The 9,265-nt window shown below is 39.2% G+C and overlaps 1 pseudogene; it reads left to right on the top strand.

Moving 5' to 3' along the window:
- The first annotated feature begins 1,531 nt into the window (after window positions 1-1,531).
- On the top strand, window positions 1,532-2,302 carry LOC102262363 (annotated as a pseudogene).
- The last annotated feature ends 6,963 nt before the right edge of the window (window positions 2,303-9,265 follow it).

The raw sequence follows: 9,265 nt of genomic DNA, 5'->3' as shown, positions 1-9,265 counted from the left end.
TGGCTCACTTCCTCTAGGCTTCTCATGCCAGGGGCAGGGGCAGTGAGCGGCAATGCTGTCAGAAATGAAGATATAGAGACAAGTTAGACTGGGAGGGGCTCACAAGTGCCTATACCTGAGTCCTAGCCCAGTGATTCATTTTTGTTCCAAATTAGTGTCTCTCCAACTTAATAACTAGAGACCAGGCTCAGACATTTTACTATTAGGAAAAAATATGGCCCTAGCCGGTTTGGCTCAGTGGATAGAGCGTTGGTCTGCAGACTGAAGGGTCCCGGGTTTGATTCCAGTCAAGGGCACATGCCCGGGTTGCAGGCTCGATCCCCAGTAGGGGGCGTGCAGGAGGCAGCCAATCAATGATTCTCATCATTGATGTGTCTATCTCTCTCTTCCCTTCCTCTCTGAAATTAATAAAAATATTTTAAAAATATGATAGATAGAATATTAAATATATGATATATATGTTATACACATCACACACACATGCATATGTGTGTGTGTGCATATGTTGGTATGTATACTTTTTAAGAGCTCTGTAAAATTCTGGTGGTATGAACTGTTACCCCCCGCCCCAAGGGAAGAGCCATTTCCATCTATTTTTAAGTCAACAGCACAGGATTATATTAATGAAAGCCTAGGCCTCACACTGAAAGAAACAAAAAAGACAGAATGCTCAAATTATATAATAATAATAGAAACTTCCATTTGTGAATTCTTACTGAACACCAGGCACTCTGCTGAGAGTCTTATTTAATTCCTTCACTTACTCCTCACAACCCCAGGAGTTGGTTCTATTAGTGTCTGCATTTTCTGGGTGAGGAAATAAAAGTTTTAAAATCAAATTACTTGCAGGGTCACAGAGCTCGTAGGAGGGGGTGGGGGAAAGCTTCTTTCAGTCTGTGCTCTCAGAAAGGATGCCTTTCCCCCTCCTCAGCTGATCCCAAGTCTTACCCATCAAATGGGGGTGGGGGTGGCACATAAAATTAGTCCAACAGCCAGCAACCCGCCTGTGAATGTCATCTCCCTGGCATCCTGAGAGTGGGCAGATGTGCCTCTAGCGTTCCATCTACAGGCAATGGATGTGTCCTCACTCCCTGCCTGTGACCCTCACCATCCACCACCTCAAGAGGGAGAGAGAGAACATGAGTGAGAGAGTAGAAGGAGTAAGACACCTCTCTGTGATGAACACCCCCACAATGAGGCTTTCTAGAGAGGCCAGGGGCTGTTAACTCCAAAGTCTTCAGTGTCCTCATTTACAAGTCTTCAGTGTTCTTGTTCAACAAAAGATGAACAATTCTATTAACAAGATTAGCTGTGTCTAAACATTAATCTGGTGCTCTGCTGGCTTGCCCATGCATGCACAGAGGAGAGGCCAGCCCGGGTGGCCAAAGTGGAGTTCAACTTGGTGGGGAGGGAGTCACCTGTGAGCCCCTAAGCCGATCCCCGCCCACCCATCTGCCAGGCTGCACCTGGTTGCTGGCTGCACACCCTAGGAGGCCTGGGCAGGAGCAGGGGACAGGGCTATTAGCAAAAGATGGTGGGTTATTTGGCAAACAGTAAAGCAAATACTAGACGTATAAATATAGTAGAAAAGTCTTTTGAAGCAGCTGGTCAACCCCTAACTGTACCGGATAGGTTCTGATTGAAGTATTGACTAAGTTGTGCAGAAAAAAGCCCAATGCAAGACAGTTTTCTTTATTTAATGATATTCTTGTATATGGCAATACTGTCATCCAGAAGAAAAAATATAATAAACATCGTATTAGTCCCCTGGAAATATGTCCCTATTGATTCCGTCAAAGATGAGGGAGACTTGGGGAATGGATGGCTTATCAAATCGCCAACTAAATTATTTGCAGACTATGCTGCCACTGCCACTGCCACTGCCACTGGGAAATCAGAATGGGTGCATCACATGAATAAATGAGCTACTGATTTACTCTCCAAAAGTGGGAAGGCACCCAGTAATGAGCCTGCTGCTGTCTGGGTTCCTGACTCTGAGGCAACTGTAAGGATGTGTTGTCAGAAAGCAAAATTCACACCTGGTAATCCTCATCACCATTGCCACAAATGTGGTTTTGTTGTCCTTGGGCCCTTCTCTGAAGAGAGATTTCTTCTTCCCAGCCAGGCCTCTAAGCCCGTATGGATTTGTGACTTCTGCTATGACCTGGGGACATGGCCACGTGCCAGCCTACTAGATCTGACTCCTGCAGTCAGTCATTGAAGTCTCCCTTAAATGATGTATCAGAGATGATGCCAATGATGATAGCAGTGACTAAGGACATATGTTGAAATATTTCATTGGGTGTGACTATCTGAGAATTCAGCTTTGGGGGGAATGGAAAATTCTGAGCTCTCTCTCATTTTTGCTCTAGTCATGAATTTGTCTGAGAAACTTTTAACCTATGTGCCTCAATATATTCTATAGAAAAAAAAAAAAGGCCTGTTGCCCTGGTAGGGTAGGTCAGTTGGTTAGAGTGTCATCTCAATATGCCAAGGTCTCGGGCTCCATTCCAGGTCAGGGCACATTCATCAACCAATGAATGCATATATAAGTGGAACAACAAATTAATGTTTCTCTCTCTCTTTCTCTCTCTCTCCCTCCCTCTCTCCCTCCCTCCAATAAATAACAATTAGAAAAAAGAAAAAATATCCTGTTGTCATTCCCCTCAACCCCACCACTGCCACCCCCTATCCCAATTCTCTACTCTCCTGCAGGGGTAGCCTATAGCAAACATAGCACATAAATTTTTGGTTTCTTAGTTTTGTTTAATTTTAAATTATTTTCTTGGAAGATTGGGAAAAGGTGTTCATTTAATAGATCATATGCTACATTGTTGTTTATTATATGTTCTGTTATATGGAAAAACTAAAAGCAAAGAATGATGGAAAAAGGAGTATAGTGTGGTTAGTCACTAATATTATTTGCTTTTTTCTAACCATTCTATCTAATGGTTAAGACACCAACAACAAAAATACATATACCAAGTGGTGCCTTATCATAATAGCACTGTTACATGAAATAAATCCCGTTTTTCTCACTTTTAAGTTTGTTTTAAAAATACACTTGGGCTCTTTGGGGGTAATAAAATGAATAGTTATGAACGGGTATAATTAGAAAATACCTGTCATCTGACACCTACAAGTAACTAAATTTAGAAGTTATTCATATAAATATTTTTCCATAAAATAGTTATGGTTATATTTTTAAATTTTACATGTATCAAATTATAATTGTCATATAATTAATAGATCATTATTAGAAATTTGGTTTGAAATTTATCCAATGTAGAATTGTCATATTGCATTAGTTTCTATTTTTAGTAAGATATTTGTAGGTAGTTTGACAGTCTGTTCGATGTTGCTCGAACAGACTGTCAAACTACAGCAGGAAGGCTGGGGCGGGTTGAGGGGAGGGAGGGGGGGTAAGAGATCAACCAAAGGACTTGTATGCATGCATACGAGCATAACCAATGAACACAAGACACTGGGGGACATGGGAGGCTGGGGGAGGGTCAAGGGTAGAAAAAAAAGGAGACATATGTAATACTCTTTGTAATACTTTAAGCAATAAAACAATTAAAAAAAGATATTTGTAGGTAAATTCATCTGCTTTAACATTATTTCTAGAATGAAAAATCTTATAAAATCTTTGAAATGCATTAAAATCCAATGGTAGAAAAATAAAATAAAATGAAATCCTATGATAGAGCACAGAACTACTTAGGCTAAGATTTGGAAGAAACAATATGCAAGAATGGTCAAGACAAACCAATTAAGTTTGACTAGACTGTTATGGAAGTATTGTCTATTTCAGTGTGATACTACTTGAATTTATAAATACAGTGTTATATTTTATAAAGTTTTGTAAAGTCCCAAACATGATTTCTGTTTTTGGAAAGCAATTGTGTGTTTAATCTGTGTCTGAAATCATTTTGCAATGTATGGAACTAGAGTAGCAATTGATTTTTCTAAATTGTGAACTTTACTGAGTCAGTCTAGATTGCTTTTGAGAAGTGGTCATTTTTCACTCTGCTTTGAGGCAGCCATTAGGTTGAAAGTATATTTATCACATAAAACTTGATGCATTTTGTACTAGTCGCTCTATTTATATGCTGCAAATAACTAGGGTCTTTCAAATAATAAAAAACCAGTCTAAATATGGTTTTAAATTCTAAATTCTTTTGTTTTTAAACCTTCAAATCTGGGTATATTGCATATGTTATGAGAGGTTGGATTCAGGAACTTGTGGTGGAGGATTCTTTGGTTTGGTTAAGGGGCTAACTTTCTGTGAGACTGTGAGAGCATCTGAGATACGTAGATCTCCCCGCAGGAAACGTGAAAGAAAGGCACGGTAAGTTTGTTTGTTTGTTTTAATATCAGATGAACTCTTGTTTCCAAGCAATGTATCGTATAATCAACATATCTGAAAAGGACCATGAAACCCAAGAGGTGCCAAAGGAGATTTCCTGGTTCACAGGGGCCTAGCAGATTCAGGAACCAATGAGAAATGTTCTGCACTAACATTTGCATTGTCAACCCCTGGACTTTTTTTTACAATAAAAAATATAAATAAATAAACATTAATCTAGGTGAATATGAACACGTGATAAAAGTGAACCCTCTCAAACACTTAAGAACCAGACTCCTATCATGCCATCAAAAAGAGATTTATGCCAACACTGACTGTGGCCTGGGAGGAAAGCACACACAGTCTCAAAATTGCCAACTAATAATGAAGCTTCGTTACCTTTGGGGAGTATCCACCGTTACAGTTTTGAGCATATTCCCAGCATTGCTGTTTCCTGCTTGCCTGTCTTATTATGTTTGAATCGTTGCAGGAGAATAAATTCGTGACTTACTAGATCTTTTAAAATTTCATTTAGAAACTCCTCAGTTTGGCTTTCTTACTAAATTCATATATATTTTATTTCATTAATACTGTATTTTATTATTGTTTAATTGTATCTATATTTGTTCCCATTCGAATTCTTGGAATACTGTCTAAGAAGTATGCTCATGTTTGTTAAGAGGATACAAAATAAAATTATTAAAGTATTCATTTTTAAACATTTTACCATAAAGGAATAATAGAGTACCCTCAATTTCTTAGCCTGTATGAGAAATAGCCCTTCTGTTCATTTCCTTTGAGACTTAAAATGACACAATATGTTACTTTTCCCTGGAAAATCATGAATGATAAAGAGCAAAGTGTGCCTATGAGTGTACCTTCTCAGCCTATATTGTTCTGTGAGGTTCTTTTATCAAAAAATTGCACTGACTGAAACACATTCGCCTGTGAAGAACTCATAAACAGAATGATTGCCCAACAATATTGAATCGCCAAAGGGTGAAAACGTGATTATATTCTGATCACAGAAAATAAGTAATGTCTCCTTTTCTGTAACTGAATGGACACAAAATGGTTAAAACGTCATCAAACAGCTCTGCTCTTTCTCCTTTTATGAAAGCAAAATGAGAAAGATCAGAGGATAGCTTAGATTATACCAGGAAGTAAAGATAGGATGAGGGATTAAAGGAGGAAGAACCTCTAGAAAAAAATATTATATTAATGGGGAGGTCAAGAAAACAAGTACATGAACACACAAAATCAAAACAATTTGTTTAAATCATAGAACAATCGACATTTATGCCCAGAAAAATGAAGGTAGCAGGTAGTTGTAACCTAAACAAATATAGACTATTAGGGGGAGGTGGGGGGAGAAATGACAATGAACTGCATTTATATAGCAATTACCACTTCCTTTTATCTACTTCTGAGCTCCAGTGCTGGAGCAGCAGCTTGAAAGGCACAGGGACATATGGGGAGAAACTGAATTGCCTGGCATCAGGGCAAGAGCTGGAGGGGCAGCTTTCTCCCCAACAGAAGTGCTGTCAGAGGCTCTTGTTCCCTTGTGGGTAGGGGGGAGGGGTCCTCCCACAGAGCCTGCAGGCAGGCACCATATCTGAGTCTCCATCAACCTGGTTAACACTCTTCACCCCACTCTGGTGATTCCGAGACCCTGCCCAACCCAACTTGCAGGCCCACCCAAGCCATTTCCGGTGGCTTTTCCATACAAATGGCCTGTCTTGGCTCATGGTTCAGACCGTCCTAAGATCTCTCAAAGGAGCAGCATCTGGCCCTGGTGTGCTGCACCTCTTGCTAAGTAGGCTCAGGTCCAGGATTAGCAACAGCCAGCCTTGGTTCGCACCTTGGCCTCTCCCAGGCACAAGCCCAGCACAAGCCCGGCACTGGTTTGCACACCTGAAACTAATGTAATATTGTACATCAACTGTAATTAAAAAATAAAAAACTTATTTTAAAATAAAGAAGTACAGCCTTAGGCAGTGTGGCTCAGTTGGTTGAAACATCATTCCATGCACCAAAAAGTGGTGGATTCAACTCCCGGTCAGGACAGATACCCAGGTTGCAGATTCAATCCCCAGTTGGGGCCCATGTGGGAGGCCACCAACCAATGTCTCTCTCTCACACATCAATGTTTCGCCCTCTCTCTAAAATCAATTTTAAAAAAAAGAAGTACAAATTGATTTTCAAAATAGTCACGGGGATATAAAGTACAGCATAGGAAGTATAGTCAAGAATATTGCAATAACTATGTATAGTGCCAGGTGGGTACTGGAAATATCAGGGGAGCACTTTGTGAAGTGTATCATTATCTGATCACTGTGCTCTACACCTGAAATTAATACAAAATAATACTGAATTTAAACTGTAATAAAATAAATTTTTTAAAGTATGAATTCCAGAGGCTTAAAACAGTATGTAAAGTATGACAAGGTCAATAAGGAAAAAAGTGAGCCCTGGCCGGTTTGGCTCAGTGGATAGAGCGTCGGCCTGCAGACTGAAGGGTCCCAGGTTCGATTCCAGTCAAGGGCATGTACCTTGGTTGCAGGCACATCCCCAGTGGGAGGTGTGCAGGAGGCAGCTGATCGATGTTTCTCACTCATCGATGTTTCTAACTCTCTATCTCTCTCCCTCCCTCTCTGTAAAAAATCAATAAAATATATTTTTATAAAAAAAAAGAAAAAAAGTGAGACAAAAGAAGAAATTTCTGCACTTTATTTGTATTAGTTTCTCAGGTCGGGGAGAAAGCCTTGAAATACAATTGATGTTGTAAATGGGCTTTGTGTCACCTTCAAAATGGAAAATGCTTCACTCTGTCAGCACAGACTCTGGCCACTCCCCATATTATATCTAACTGAAGCTGATGAACACTCAAGGTATCTCCATGGTACTCAGTTCATGAAATTGTTTTTGGCCCACCACTCTCTCCATAAGTATTATAGAGAAATGGGCTTTTAAAATTCGGAATGTGTTACCTGAGGATTAACAGAGACTGAGTAGAATAGAGAAATGTTCATGGTTGACTTTGTTTACCATATATTCTAGTCAGGTATTATTAGGCCAAGTATTTTTTTAAATCCCTAAAAGATTCCCCCATGGTCATTTTAGTTTTGTTGTCCCAAGGCCAAAGCAAAGTGGTCCATCATGTCAGTAAATATTGTGAGGCCTTAGGAGGATGACTAACAGTGGAGTCAGAGAAGCTGTGTGTGCGTCAAAGATTCATCTGCATGCGGCACTAAGGCTATGTGGGAAAGTAGTGACTTACACAATTAAAATTATACCTTCTGTTGGTACAGCACATTAGGGTTTATGAGAAACTTTCACATACATTATTGCATTTTGTCCTGAAAACAACCCATGAAATGAGTAATAGATAGACCATCAGCATTTCTAGATTTAGTCAGTTGCAATGAGGTAGTCATAAGTAGCACTGAAGATACATAGCGTAGATAACTTTGAATTTTGCTGAGCTATATTATTTACATCATTTGTGCTATGACAATATAATGTGGAAAAGAAGCTCTTAAAAATGGAGTGAATCTTACCAGTTGCTCAACACCTATATTCTGATGCAACTTCATGGCTACTTGATGCCAAAATGGACTAATTCTGATCTGAAGAGTAATTTAAATTTTAATGATATGTAAATAGGGTGGAGGGTGAAAGGCAAGTTTGGGAAGAAGGGATTACAGAGAGATATAAACAAAAACTTTAGGGGATAATGGACGTGTTCATTATCTTGATTGTGATGGTGATGATTTCACAGGCAGATACGTATATCAAAACATAAAATTATACTCCATGTCAATTAAATATTAAAATATGCCCATTAAAAATTTTACTGTTCCAATTTATTAAAATTTGATAAATAAGTAATACAACAGAACAGCATTTCCAAATATGAGGACTTACGAAGGCTTCATGAAGCCTCCTGTTCCAGTGTCAAGGATTTGTTGTACTATCCATTTTCACAGATTGGGAACTGAGGCTGTAAGAGGTTAGTGATCTGCCTAAGGGTGGACATTAAATAGTGAAGGCAGGGCTTGAACCTGACACTGATTCTTAAGCCCCTAAGCCACTGAGCTTTACAACACTAAGATGAACATTGCTCTGACAGTCCAGAAAGTCTGTCAGGAAAAATCAGGCTGATTCAGGGCAAGAAGTAGCTCTCAGTCAAATTGTAGAGTAATCAAAAGTTGATATTTAGGGTATATAAAATCAGTCTACCTACACATTGTTCCTTCTTGGACCTAAACAACCTTAGTGCAGCCAGGTGGCTTTCCCAACCCTGTGCTGTGATGCTACACCTTGATCAACCCAGGCGTAATGTTTTATCTCTTCATGATCTTTCTCTTTGCCTTCTGGAACAACAGCTAATTTTATGAGAAAATCGCCTATCACCAAAGTTTAAATGATGAAAATAGACTTGCCTGTTATCCCAAAGACATTTGTACTTTAGCAGAATTTGTAGACATGTAGTAACTAGCTCCAGTACATGGATTTTTTTCTTAATGGTGGAAATTTAAGCCAATGGGTAAGTAATTTGGGAAGATTTGGGGGTTTTTTCTGTCATCAAATGATGACCACTTGTTCCATTTATAGGTAAGGGACCCGAATCAGTATATGAATGTCAATCTCTTTCCAGTCCTAAAAGGCAATCCTCTAAATCAAGTTACACCTAACTTCATCAAATTGATGGTCCTCTCACTAGCCCTTATCTAAGAGCCAGTTTAAACTTAAAAAATAGCAAGTACTTGGTACATAGTGGGTACTCAATTAATACCAGTTGCATTAAAATGTGGATTCTGGGGGAGGAGGGGGAATGGTCAGGAAATTATGCCTACCTTTGCATATCCTTCTCTCTAATTTGAATTCTTGATAAATCCCAAAAGTGTAATGAAT

Source organism: Myotis brandtii, unplaced genomic scaffold (genome assembly GCF_000412655.1).
Source record: "Myotis brandtii unplaced genomic scaffold, ASM41265v1 scaffold185, whole genome shotgun sequence".
NCBI lineage: Eukaryota > Metazoa > Chordata > Mammalia > Chiroptera > Vespertilionidae > Myotis > Myotis brandtii.
Note: the sequence above shows the minus strand (reverse complement) of the source record. Positions and strands in the feature narration are given on the sequence as shown.